We start from the raw sequence: 14533 nt of genomic DNA on the forward strand, positions 1-14533 counted from the left end.
AACTCATTAATATTTCAGGTTATGAAAAACTCTCATTCAGGACCACCAGGATGAGCTGTAAGTCCACATGTTGCTTGTCTATAGAGCATGTGGTTATGTTAACATAATTTTTATTATTCTTCAATGAACACATTATTTTCTTTAACAGAAAACACAGAAGATGCAAAACTTCCAATTACAGAAATTATAGACAGAAATAAATCTACAGTTACATTGATGGGCATTTACTTTAAACATGTACAGCTTAACAGAGACCAATCTGTTTTGTGAATGTGTTTAAAAGCACTCTTGGCTGAGATGTCAAGCACTAGATACACAGCTGTCTTAAAGGAAGATGCAGCCCAAACTAATTTTTTATGACCTAGCTATGAAACCCTCAAAATAAAGATAAGATTGAAAAGCTTGTTAGACTTCCATCAAAGGTATAAGCAGTTCTGCTGCCTCTACTTAAGTGCCCATCTGAAACTTATATTACACAAAAAATCAATATTTCATTCTTATGAACCAATAACATTTTTAGCCCAAATAAATTTGTCATTTGCAAATCAATAAATTAAACATATTTATCAATTTTATATATAAAACTGTTTTGTGTACTCCAAGCTGTGTATAAGTAAAATCAGCACCATTAATAAATAAGTCATCGAGAATGGAATGAGATAATTAGTTTCAGACAGCCATAAAACAACCATTCCTGTGTAAAGCAATATGTTCTATATGAAAATGGTTGAATTATGATTTGCTTTCATCTTTTTTGCAAGTCATTTATGGGCTGTTTTCTGCCAGTCCCAGGGGAAAACACTACCAAATTTATTAGAAATAGTTATGTGTGTGTGTCTTGGGGACGTGGGTGCATCATCTGAAGGTTGTATGGTTGCCTCTAATACAAAGTTGTGCCCCTGACAGCTGAGAGGTAGAGCTGTGCAAACCTCAGGATCTTCAGCAAAGCCAAGTGAAGGTCTTGCACCTTGGTTGAGGTAATTCCAAGCACAAGGATAGGCTGGGTGGAGAATGGATTTAGAGCACCTGTGGGGAGAAGAACTCAGAGGTGCTGGGAGGTGAGAGGCTGGACACGAACCAGCAGTGTACACCACAGCCCAGGATGCCAAACGTGCCCTGAGCTGCATCCAGAGCAGTGTGGGCAGCAGGGCAGGGGAGGGACACTGCTGCTCTGCTCTGCTCTGCTCTGCTCTGCTCTGCTCTGCTCTGCTCTGCTCTGGTGAGAGAGACTCCACCTGGAAGACGGCACCCAGCTCTGGGGTTCTCAGCAGAAGAACATGGACCTGTTCCAAAAGGCATAGAAATTTGCAGTAAATCAAAGATGGTACAAGCAGTTAATCAATTACCACATCATTAATCAATTGCCACATATTTTCGCAGTTGAAATACAGCAGAGTTCTTGAAACAGGAGGGTTTTTTCTTCTGCCCCTCATGCTGAGAAAGTATCAGTTGCTGAGTAAATGCTTGTCTTTCAGCTGTACAAAGCCAAAATGTTATGAATTGGAAATCCTATCTGCATCAGAGAAAGTCAAAACACTAGAAATGGCTGCTTCCTGCTTGCACCAGGATTTCTCTGACAGTATTCTTGAGAGTCCACTCCATTTCTAGTGAATTTACTTTCTTCACAGGGTGGAAACTACAGGTTTGAAGGTGGAGATGCAGAGTCTGTACCACTTAAATGTTTTCTCTGTTAATTTGGGTTCCAAATAAAGACATGTAGATCCAGGGGTAGACAACCAAATTTGATCCAGGGATAGATAACCAAGTTAACACTACATGTTTAATTGCTAGTTGTCCATGGAGACAAGTTGCCAGTTCTCATAGGACTGGATTCTTCCTGTCTTATCCTCTTCCTGTCCTATCCTTAACCAACGCCTGTAATTACCTAGGAGAGTTTTCAGGACTGTTTCTCTCACTCTCTCTCTCTGAGACACTTTAGAAACTGGCTGTGGAAAAAACCACTGATAATAATATGAGGTGATCCTTTTTTGTTTACTGGTAATTTCTTGAAAGATCTCTGTGACTTAAAGCACTTAATGTTTTTATTAATATCACCTGTAATTACAGTACAGATATCTACTGCTGACATAAATTTAATCCCTAGCAATGAGCTTTCCCACCATGAGTCCCCCTCTGTTAGATCTGCTCTGCAACCACGTATTTTCAAATGCTACATTCCCTGATTTTATTTTTGTTAAATGATGTGTTAGATAAACAGTTGCTACATAATTTTTACTGGAAATTAAATGGGTCAGGGTGACATCTAATAATGACTCTTATTATGGATTATGATCAGAGTTTATGAGTTCAAAATAACTTTGTCTTTCATTTCAATGCTTCCAGCCTTCACTAACTGCTCACAGGAGAGATCCTGAGATGCTCAGGGCCACTGAGGGTGCTGAAATGGGACAAGAGAGGGAAGGAAATGAGCACAAGGGCTACCTGCAAATAATAAAGACAAAAGAGTGCAATCTGAAGAGCAATGTCAGATTTGTGACACCTGGAGAAAAGGGTATGTTAATTCCCAAGGGTGCAGAGAACCCCAGGGAAAGGTGAGACTCGTGAGAGATAAAGCTGAAGAGACTTGCAAGCACAGACAAGACCTCAGAGAAGCAGCCATAATTACTGAAATCGATAAAATTAAGACAAACATTTCCAGTAGATTTTTTTACTCATAGTAGGCTGTAACTTTTGCAAAAATATTTTTTTCCATGTCTGCTCCAGTCAAGTCCTAGGACAAACAGCATCGGATAAAGGTGAAAAATTATTAATAACTACAAGCATTCCATAATGTACACTAAGACTTGTTTAGCTACTAGTGTTTCTTCAGTTCTTTTTTCAGAGATCACTCATCTGCATTTAGAAGCAGGAAAAGATAGAGACTTTTGCCAACTATCTATTTTCAAAGTGCCACAGAAAGATTTAACACATAATTCCCATTATAGGCATTGCCTACACATTTGAAAGACTTTGTGACCTTTAGGTTAGAATACATGGGTTAATGTGGAACCTCATTTTTTCAGGAAATTTGCTTTAGAAATTCACTGTAGATACAGGTATGATCAGCAGGATCAGACAGATTCAAACTGAGAAACTTCCTTGGCAGCTTAAAAAACTGAAAGCACTGCAAGAAAATTATAGCACAGTCCTATCTGTCAACTCTTGTTTGAAAAGCTTTAACTTTCTCTGGTAATTTCTTTGGTCTTCAAAAATCCAGGAATGAACTCACCATGTAGCACTCCTGCTGAACAGTTTTCGGGTCTAAGCATAGAAGTACTCAGGACTTATAGAGAAACTTAACATGAGTCAAACACTGGCTCAGCCTTATGAGCTCTGATTACGGGACACCCAAGCCACTGTGCAAGCACTGAAATGCATTGTGGCCTGCAAACTGCCCCAGTATCTGTGTCTGGTTCCTTCCATCTTCATAACCCAGTGCTCAGAGTTTTCCAGATCAGAAGCCAGAGCCACTCTTGCCTCCCGCAGGTGTGACAGAGGAGTGGGAGTACCTCAGTACTCCCTTGACACTCTGTGTTAACAGATCTGCAATGAAAGCTCTCTGCATTGTGGAAATTATACACAATTGACTCATTACATTTAGCATGCAAGAATCTGCCTTTCTAAGTGGGACTGTATTAAATTTAGCTGTCTACTCCTTCCTGTATTCCCCAAAAAAGTGAAGAGCCCTTAACATGGGCTCATTCCACATCCCTCAGGATCTCTAGAATCACCCTTGGTAGGTGATTATCTTTCCACTCTGAGTTTAAGAGGTGGCTGCATGGCAACTTGAGCTACATTTTAGAGTCCAAAATAGGTCACTAGTGTAAGATACATATTGGTTTTTCTTGGACATCTGGAAATTTTTTAAACAGAAAACTGGAATTGTTAAAACTAAGAAAGTTCATCATGATGGAGGTACTACTCCTACCTAAAGAGTCAAAGAGGATAGCATGATGGAAATCATATAAAACCTTTATTTTCAGCTATTTATAAAGAGATTGTCTAGAATTATTCAGCAAAATATTTTGTGAAAAATATAAGAAAATAATTATATTTTTAAGTAACTTATAACCAGCTTATAAAATTAAAAAGCTTAGATTAAAATAGGCTATTTGCTTCATATTATTTGTTCAGATGAAATGACAAATTCATATATATTTGTACACAATACCATATTAATTTCTTGCTTTTATTTTTTTAATTTATGTATTTTTCTTCTTTCTTCACATGCAGATAGAGATACTTATTTCATCATCAGATTGGTTGGCTTTCAGTGCTATTAATTTGTGCTAAAAATTCAGTCATTAGTATTTTGTATGCCACATAAATATTCTCTACAGTATCCTTTTTTCATCAGCTTTATCTGCTAGAAATGAATGAGAGATGCAGCTATGGAACGTTTTGAAAGGTTTTCTCAAAGAAATGTGTAGGAATATCCTTGATGTGAGTCCAAAAACCCATAGTAACAAATGTAGCTAAAAAGATAACCACAGAAAGAAAATGTCAGGCCAAAAAAGGGAGTCTTCAAAGACTCTTGAAAACATCCAATTACTACAGTAAATAATATTCAGATCATGGTCTTTTACTCTCTGACAAACCATTAAAGCATCTTCTACAAAGCCTGGGCACAGGACATGCCAGAGCATGATAGTCATAAATAGACATAAGATGATGATGTGTCATGGTATACAGGATACAGGAATCTTTATTGCACAAATCTGGGGCCCAAGCAACACTGCAAAGGATATTTCTCAACCAACATTGGTCAGCTCTGTACTCTTCCTGATGTAGTTCAGACCACAGGGAATAAAGGGAAAGACAGACCTGCTGCAATGCCTGGACAGCTTCACCGGAGAATGGATGCTTTTAGAAAATGTGAATTCACATTTTCTAAAAGCATCCATTAATCCAGTGAAAGCATCCACTCTCCAGTGCTCCAGAGTCCCCAGGGGAGCAGAAGTCCAGGAACCAAATTTTCGATGCAGTAGGGGAAGTTGAGGAAAGCTCCCAGGCTGTAGCTAATGAGAGGAATGTGCTAAGAGGGGCAGCTGCACTGCTCAGCTTGCATGGAAAAAGGTTTTAAAGGCTGAGCCTGGCCCAACTGAGAGAAACACAGCATGGAGATCACCAAGCAGCTTCTGAAAGCAAATTGCCCTTCAAAAGAAAGATGGCTCATGTTAACCCCCTTTCGTTAATGTGAGCTGCTGTGCTTAAATGAGCATGAAGACACAATCTAAGAGAAGGACAGCTCTCACATCCAAATAAATCTCATGGTGGAGGAGGCATGTAATCAGTGCTGACTGCTATAATGTCTGTGCTTTATTGTAGATGCTGTTCTTTGTATACAGACTTTCTACTGCATTAATTCATTCAACCCCATTTTCTAACCTGGAAATATTACTTTCAGAGCTAAATAACCAGAAGTTTTACCTTTAAACTGTGACACTGAAGTATATAAAAATCCATTTAAGCAACCTACAGAGCTACTTATAAACTGAGTACAGCTGTAGCAGATGGTACTCATGCCAAGGTGGAGAAGACCTTCATTCACTACATGGGACTCATTATGCCTGTCTTGGAAGAATAAAAACAGCAGTTGGATATGACATTAGCTATAGATATCTTCAAAGCTTAAGCTGCCAAGCCATTACAGTTAGTGTCTGAAGATTAAAATTTCTCAGGTAGCTCCCATTAGGACCCAACAATTCATTGGAATGTGCTCATAGCATGTATTACACCACATGAAGTCATATGTTTTGAAATAACTAAGCAGGGTAATTTCCAGGCTCCTAATGCAAAGACATGTAAGCACAATAATTTCTAAAATAAGGTTCAAGCAATAGGTGTGCAACAGAATCCGTGCGGAAAACTTCAGCAATCATAAATGTCAATGTCCATGTGTATGTCTGTGTCTGTTTACAGACATATTTCTGCATCAGCTGAAGTAGATTTCTGTCCTCACCCTGATCTCATAATTTGAATGACTCAACCCCTAGAGTGCATCCTCAGTCATCTAACTAAATCTACACTTCTCACACACTGAGGGAGAATTGACTTTTGAGCCATCTTAGGATGCTGTTGTCCAAACATGATGGGGACAACTCATAAACTCTGGTATATGAGTGCTCTGAACTCCTAGAATGTTCCAGGCACCCACACTGTGCCATTTGCATGGTGGCAGCTGGGCCTGCTGTTGCTGCCACTTTAGGAGTGCAGAACAGACTTACTCAGAATTTAGGGATGTTTGAAATCCAAGACCAGATCCAAATTTTGCAGCTCTACTGAAGTTCTATTTTTACCATCTTAAATTCACTGTGACCAGTTTAAATCCCTGTCCGCCCTGCTGAGTCCCTCGGGAGATCATGTTTTCCACCTGAATAATCCTTTAACACAGACATCCACTGATTCCATCTCTCACTTTCTAGTGTAAATTGTCATAAAGCAAAAATATACAGTATTTTAATTCTATACTTAAATACAAACTGCCAGCTTCTGTCACATTGCGGCCCTAAGGGTTTTTAGGATCAGACTGCTACTGCCGGAAATAGGATGCTGCAATTGAATCTGTTTTTATATTCTACACTATATCAGGCTTCCAAGTTGGGCATATTTACATGTACATTTGATGGCATCTAATGTATGCATGCAGCTAAAATAAAATTTGCATGATGGTAACCGATCACATGCAGGCTTTGATGAGTTCCTTTCCTTCTGCTAAGCTTCACATATCTTGTTGAATTTCTGCATCAGTTCACATCCTGGATCAGAGTGATGCACACATCATATATCTGTGGGTAAGTACAAATATACACTTTTCTATGTCATGAACCATAAATCAACTATGTACGATAGCTAAATTTATGCTACTATATATTAGCTGTCAGATGAAAAGAATATTTTCCATTGCTTTTTTTTAGACCATTTCTGATCTCAATTAAATACAGACTAATCATGTTCATCTGTATTGTGTCAGGGAGTAGAAGTGTTGTTTTAGACTGTGTGTTCAAAGGTATTTGTGTTAGAGACAGCAATATAGATTGGCAGAAAAAATTCACTGACCTAGTACTAAGGCATTATAATGAATCTGCTGTTCATTGACATTAAACAATAAATACAAGAAACAATAGAATTAAGAATTCTTATTTAAAATTAGAAAAACAAGCTTAACTTGTTCTCATAGGAATCTTAATAGTTTTCCTTTTACTCTAGGTAATCATTGGAGAGGGTTGCCTGTGAAGAGGCACTTTAAGTGAGCTCTGAACCTACTACTTAAAGCAGAACAAAGGATCTTCCTTAGCTTCTGCAGAAGAATGAATACTTAAGTGGCACATTTCTGCTCAATAAACAAAACTGTAATGAATTTAAAGGAAATTACAGATTTTATCATCTCCTGCAAAGTCTTACAATGAGCATCTGGGTTTTGCTGGCATGCAGATTATTGATAGCCCAAACTTATTAAGCTTTCTGGTTGCTTTGTTCACACAAGTAAATCAGCACAGCAGAAGGAATTAAAAATAGCACTAAAATAATTTTCTATTGTTTTACTGAAATGCTTTATGAATGCTTATATCTTATGGGCAGATGGAACAATTCTAAGGTCTTATTTTCCAAAGGTATCTCATTATTTTATTGCTCATGAAAACTGCCTTCCTTCCACAACTACTCAGCAAAGAAAGATTTTGCTATGTGCTGTGAACTACTGAGGATGACTCCCAAAGAGGAGAAAAAGATAGAAATATAAATAAATACCTCACAATGGTAATGCCTTGATGGCTCTTCTGATATTTTTCCATTGTTCCAGATGTCACATGCGAACCAAAATTTCCCCCAAGTAATTTTAAACATTTTTTTAAACCTAACACATATGAATACACTGGAAGTTAAAATTAACAAAAAATTGGGGGAGGCAGGGGGTAGGGGTTGTGTAAGTAATTCTGTTTAAGAAGAGGCTACTTAGTAGTAATTTCATGAGCTGCTCAAAAAATCATATTCTTCTTTGAGTATTTTTTTTAAATACAACTCACCATTGTATCTGAAAATTTTCATTTTCTTCCCTCAAGGACATGGCTAAACTTGGGCTTTTTATTCAATTTCCAGAAGACATACTGCTTCAGCAGGAACCTTCCTACTCCAATGATGATGACATGATGAACAATATACCTGAGCACTGCTGGCTGAAGCATGGATTCCTAAAACATGGAAAGTAACCTCTCAAATACAAGGAGGAGGCTGGAAAATAACTCTGCAGGTCAAAAACAGCACTGAAACCCCATGGCAGGGAAGAGTTCCTCTTACAGAAAAGGTTCCTCAAATAGGTACTATGTCTTCCCTTCCACTATTTCAGCTCTTAAATCTAATTTTATTCTATTTTCTTTATCTGTATCCATCTCTTCTAACTATCCTAACAGTATCCTATCTGAACCTTCTGTCCCTTGTTATTTCTGACTCTATTACTCTGTGACATTTTGCTATATATTTTCATCGCCTTTAAGTCTCCACCAAAATAGTATGACTCCAGACACAAGGCCTCTCAAGAATTAGACTATTTGTCTTCTCTAGAGAGAAGGCTGTAGCAACTGAGCAAGTGACCAGGTATTGCAAAAACAGTGATGTGTATGTAGAAGCAAGAATATCCCTGGCATGGCATTAAAAAGGTCATAGGAACCCACCTCCAGCAGAGGTGCTTGTATACTCAGGAGTGCTTTTTCATTTCTTGCATCAGCAGCCAACCCAAGCCTGGACTGGGACTTCTGGTTTACTTGTATCTAGACTCTTGACATGATAGATGAGAGGATAATCTTTCTGCATTCAGTTTACTCTGATCCTGTCTACCAGTCTTTCTCCTGAAAAAAAGATTGATGATTGGAGTATGCACCTTTAAATAAAAGGATTAAAAAAGAAAGAGAATCAAAGACCTTATTTCTTGAAAAAGAGAAAAGTAATTTATTTTTTCTTCTGCAGTGTCTTTGTTACCAATGGCACTTTGTATGAAATGATGGACTATCTCTGTTTCCTTATTTAGCTAGTACAGGAGTGCATTGAACTGTTCTGTGTCACTCTGCAGTGTGCTGTACCTGTAGGATGGCACTACATAATATGATCCAAGGTGGCATTTTTCTCTAGGCTCACTGCCAGTGTCTCAGACAAGCATGTACTAATCACAGAATATTTGAGCTTTATGCACATGGAATGCAGCCTTGAAACTAGTGAGAAATAGTGAGAAAGAAGTGAGAAATACCTCTTTATTTGAGACACTAAGACCATCTGTTTTCTTTTAATTTGTATGGTCAGTTTGACAGCTTTCTCCATGTTGGTATGCATACAGTTTTCCAGTTTCCTAGAAAGTAGCCTATTAAAGAACAAGATACCATAGACACAATCCACATAATTCTTGCTAAAGATGCAATTTTTGAGATAATGCCCTGATACACAGGCCAGAACTGTGGCTCTTTTTTCTTTGTTTTATCTAAAAGGTTATACTTGCTACTATTCTCTGTTAAACATACAAACACAGTCTGGCTTTTTTCTCTCTATTATTCTCCTTGCAGGAGAATAACAGAGAGGTGACTTCAGGTGAAGTCACCAGTTTTAGTTTCTATCACATTCTGAGGGCAAAGTCATGTATCTTTAAGGGGGAAAAAATGATAAAGAGAAGTGTAAGCAGGAAAGAAAGTAGGCAGAGAAAAAAAAATGATAAAGAGAAGTGTAAGCAGGCAAGCAAAGCACTACCATGTTTTTAGATGGGAAGTATTCTATTTCAGAGCAGAATAAGCCCACTGCTATCATGAGGCCAGAGCCATCAGCTGAAAGAAGTATATTTGTCCTATGTACATTAGAGCAAATATTTATTTATTTTCAAATATAAATCCCCAATCCAAACTCACAACTTGTTATATTAAAATGTTAAACATTGTAAACGGGGGTCATAAATCTCTTGTCCATCATTGAACTTTACTCTTAGGAAGCCAGGGTTAGAGGTTCTCATTTGGCCTTCCTGGGGTGAATCATCCATAATGTTCTGCAGCTTTCTGGATTGTGTAAATATAATGGGACACCTAGTCACATTCACATTCTGAGAGCAAACAACTTTATTGCTGCAGTACAGCACAAGGCAGAGACACCACCTTGGACAGAACAAATCTCTCTGTTCACTGCATTTTTACCAAATATGCTAACAGGAGAGGCCTGGCAGGAGGGAAACAAGCATTTTTAAACAGTTCTGAAGAATCAGGGTGCTTGGTGGAGCCCTTGTGCCTTAGGTTAGCTGAACCATCTAACTCCTTTGGGCCAGCCCACATTGCTGCTCCCAGTTAGGAGTTTAGATATGATCATTTCAGCTTGAAGAGACCAGACAATGGCCTGTCTGTGATGGCAAAGGTTAATTTGACAGAATATGTGAGGGATGTGGATAGGTGATGTCATAGTTCTCAAATAATTACTCTTCTGTTCACACATAGGTCACCTTGCCTGTCTAAACTTCGATGACCAAATCATAGTTACTTTCCTTGTAATTTTTTTTAATTATAACTCATTATAAAGTGGATGCATACACTGAACCTGTCTTGCCAGTCAATTAATTTGTCAAAGAATTTTCCATTTGTTACGTGTATGAGCAGCCATCTCCTACAGCAATCAAATCTAAGAACTGAAGCAACAACCGAAATATATTTCATAGCCGTAACACACAAAATGAAAATCTGTACGACTTCTTAATTAAAATTTCTGTAATTGTTGTGCAAACTTATCTAACACAAGAAAAAATGTGCAAAATATAATGGAACCATAATTTGGCTTAGGAAAAAAGTAAGAGTGGAATTCCAAGATGTAAAAAGAAAATAATGTATATTTCTGCAAAGTATCCCACCTGCCACGGAGCACTGCCGTGGTTTCAGGGTCTGAACACCGTGAGTCATTGACCCTTGGCACACACCTGAAAGGCAAGGAGCACAGGTGGATGCTATACTGATAAAACCATAGAATGTTTTGGGTTGGAAGGGACATTAAATATCATCTGGTTCCAACCACCCTGCCATTGGCAGGGATACCTTCCACTAAACAAGGTTACTCAGAGACCCATCCAGCCTGGGCTTGAACACTTCCAAGGATAGGGCATCCACAGCTTCTCTGGGAAATCTGTTCCAGTGTATCACCATCCTCACAGTCAAGAATTTCTTCCTAATAGCTAATCTAAATCTGGTAAATTCTGTCATCATATGAAAAAAATTTCCTCTGACAGAATTTCTGTGTCTTAATGATCCCTACAGAGGCTGAGAACTCAAGCACATTTCTATGCAATCCCCTGCTCCCAACCCTTTTGCCAACTTCCTCTGGACTTCAAACTGTGTATGGGAGGTCCTTGTGGACCCACTCCTGTTGCATTTTGGGAAGATTATAAGTGCCCTGTTTGCATGCAGTTTGATGCAGTGTGTGGATTTTTTTATAGCTATGACAAGTACGAGAGGCACATGATTTTCTAGGGACATTGGCTGCTTCCACCTCTAGATAATTTGACTGAGAACTGCAAGAGTGGGTGGGAAAATAAGGGTCCAGTAAGCCCTTCTGCACTACATGGTTAGAGGATGGCTGCCTTCAAGGTTGATATTAAAGAAATTATACACACAGTCCTTTACCTGGAAATGAACATAAGTGGCATATTTGCTACATGCTGTTGCCTTCTAGATTTGCAAGCCGTTGTTTCTGAAGTTGTCAGGTAGAACATATTTAATGTATGACTAAACCTCATCCATGCAGTTTTAGATCAGTTCAGATCAGTTTCTCTTTCCTACTGCACTGATGCTCAGTTCTGTGCGCTACAATAGACTGGGCACTGCCATTCCAGTGCTCACCAACACTAGGGCAACAGAGCCAGCTTTCTCACTTCTGCACAAAACAGTCTTTCAAGGCTCAGGCATTGTCTCTAGGACTCTCAAAAGCACACAGCATGGGAAGCCAGAATTAGCCAGATAGCAAGGAAGACACCTGACATCAAGTGGAAATGAAAAAGGAAAATCTAATGACCACAGGGTCAGAAGCTCAGTGATTTAATGGTACTCTCCAAGTGCCCATCTTGTTACAGATGGGTAATTGCTGTTAGAACAACATGGCTAACACTTTATTTTTCCTATAGGAGATAATTACTTTGATTGAAAACACTGGCTGTCAGACAAAGGAATACCTACTGCAACAGCTGCAGACCGAGAATGGACAGCTGCATTTGTCTTGTAGCAGTGCTAATCAGGTTCCTGCAACTGCCAGATCTTTGACTGAAGTTGAGGTGACAGGTTGCCATCGTGCTTTTGAGGTCTTCTTTCCTCTTTACTGATTGCTTTAGCTCAGTTCCTCCTTTACTTTTTAAGACTCCAAAACACATTATTGGCAGTAACAGCAAATACAGAGAAGAGAAACTGCCAGACAATCAACTGATAAAATTAATGTACTATTTTAGCCAGCTGAGCTTTTTAAATATATGCAAGATGAACAAAATTAACCCCAAATCTGATCAAATGCTAATTAGCATTTGATACTACCTGCAATGATTATGTGTAAATCCACAAAGGAAATTGCAGACTAGACTAACCTATCATGCTCAGGTTAGCACTTGTCAACTACCCAGTGTCCATTCTCAGCTAAGATAGACATTTTTAACATGCACTTTTTTTCTGGCTTAGTTCACTGTATTTTCAAGCATAATAAATGAACCAATAAATACTTTTTATAAACTGGGTGGAAATCATGAAAGACAAAAACCACTTCTGCAAATAATATGTGTTGTACTGAAGAATTTTGTAATATAAAAAAATGGATGAATATCAAGGGCAAAAATAACCTCACCTTAATCATTACAGTGACAAGCTAAATTTGATGCCAATGGCCTTCTTAGAGGCCATCCTCGAAATGAGCAGCAAGTTTTCTCTAAAGGCCTTGTAGAAGCATGGGCTTATTCACTGTACATAATTGTTTCCCTAGAATAGAAATCTCCAGGGAGGATTACCTTTATCAACTGTAACCACAGCTATATAGTCTTATGTCCCTTCCTTCTACACATAGGTGGAGCGCTGTTTACATTCATCTAGCTTGGCCCTCTAGTATAATGATGAATCATGCTTATAAATAAGGATGTATGCTGGTATTTTCTGGGATACAGTTCATTTGCTTCTGAGTAGCTGGTATGGGGCTGTCTTTTGATTTTGTGCTGGTAACAGTGGGATATTCTCATTATTGCTGAGCAGCACTTGTACTGAGTCAAGGCTCAGTAGAAGTGCTCACCCCACCCCACCAGCTGGGAGCGGACTGGGAGTGCACGAGAAGTTGGGAAGGGACACAGCTGGGACAGCTGACCTCAACTGAACCAGGGGATATTCCAGACCATATGGCATCATGCTCAGCATGGAACACAGCAGTGGGATGTTAGGAGTGATGGTGTTTGTCTTCCCAAGTCACTGTTACATGTGATGGAGCTGTGCTTACCTGGGGATGGCTTAACTGCTTGCCCATGTGAAGTGCTGAATTCATTAATTCCTTGTTTTGTTTTGCTTGCATGTGCAGCTTTTGCTTTCACTATTAAACTGTCTCTCTCTCAACCCATGAGTTTTCTTACTTTTATTCTTGCAGTTCTCTTCTCCATCCCAACACGGGGTGGGGGTGAGCAATCAGCTGCTTGGGGCTGAGCTGCGGTCTGGGGTTAAACCATGAGAGCAAGAGAATTCGTAAGGACAGGCAGTCTGTACTTTGAGAACTTTATAGAAATGTTTCTCTTATCACAGACTCAGCAATCTGAATGATTTTTATTGCTTTAAAATACAGTATGAAGCAAGACTAGAAGACAGGCAGTCAAATAATCATTTGTAAGGAACTGAAGAGGAACCTTGAAGAGTCACTTAAGATTTGCTGCAGATGACAATAAAGTTATGAATTTATTAAAGTTAAATTGCATTTCTCAGCATCCTAGACATTGCAAAAAGACAGATATGACACTTGAAATGTGGTATAACCTGGTGGCAATTACATTAGTGTAGCATAACCAGAAAAGTACATATTTATTATTTGCCCTGCACTTTACTATTCTATCTTCCTTACCCAGCTGCATCTAAAACTTTGAAGCCCTTGTAGAGTCAACAGTGAAGAGCAGGTATTTCTTCACTGTGAATCTAACATAGTTGTCATCCACTTCAGAGGACTTAGATGCCTCATTCTCTTCTGAGATTCCTAAAAAACCTGGATGACAGCTTTATGGAACAAGTCCTGAGGGAGGGAACTGAGAAAGATGCCCGGCTTGATCTGCTGCTTGTCAACAGAGTGGATTTTGTGAGTGGAGTGGAGATTGGCAGCTGTCTTGGCCACAGTAACCAAGAAGAAATCGAGTTAAAATCTCTGTTAACAGGAGGAAAAGTGCCAGCAAAACCTCAGCTCCTCAGGTTATGAGGAAAACAGACTTCAGGCTTCTCAGGCAATTAGTAAGGTCCCCTGGGAACATGTTTTTGCAGATGCCGCAGTCCATCAGTGATGGTGACTTTAAACATCACTTCCTAAGGGC

Source organism: Agelaius phoeniceus, chromosome 1 (genome assembly GCF_051311805.1).
Source record: "Agelaius phoeniceus isolate bAgePho1 chromosome 1, bAgePho1.hap1, whole genome shotgun sequence".
NCBI lineage: Eukaryota > Metazoa > Chordata > Aves > Passeriformes > Icteridae > Agelaius > Agelaius phoeniceus.